We start from the raw sequence: 515 nt of genomic DNA, 5'->3' as shown, positions 1-515 counted from the left end.
CTCAGGCCACCGCCGGCTGCCGCTGCTTTTCGCTACACTCGCCGCCGCCGCCGCCACGCTCCATGCTCCTGTCGTCGCCGCCGCACCCAGCCGCCACCGCCTCTAGCCGCCAACGCTGGTCAGTGCCGCCGCCGCCGCTCATCTCCATCGCCGTCACCGCCGCACCCAGCAGCCGCCCATCCCCACCGCGCGCCGCCACTCCTCCCTGGCCGCCGCTGTGACTCCTCCCCGAGACGCCGCCGCCGCCGCTGCGATGTATTCTGCCGCGTCGTCTCTCTTCGGCTACATGTACGCAGATGCGCCGGCTCCCTTCACCCACATGCAGCCTGCCCTGCCAATGGCCAGCGGCCATGCTCCGCCCGCCCAATCGATGGATTCTCTGGGCTACTTCACCACCTGTGGTGGTCCCGCACCCGTCGGGTGTTACCCGTTGCCGCCACCTGTGCCTTCCCAGTAGCAGCTGCAAGGAGGAGGGGGCCGACTCAACCGGCGTGGCGGCCGCCGTTGCCGCCTAT

The sequence above is a fragment of the Triticum aestivum genome, chromosome 6A (genome assembly GCF_018294505.1).
Source record: "Triticum aestivum cultivar Chinese Spring chromosome 6A, IWGSC CS RefSeq v2.1, whole genome shotgun sequence".
Classification (NCBI taxonomy): Eukaryota; Viridiplantae; Streptophyta; class Magnoliopsida; order Poales; family Poaceae; genus Triticum; species Triticum aestivum.
This window is presented reverse-complemented; position numbering follows the sequence as displayed.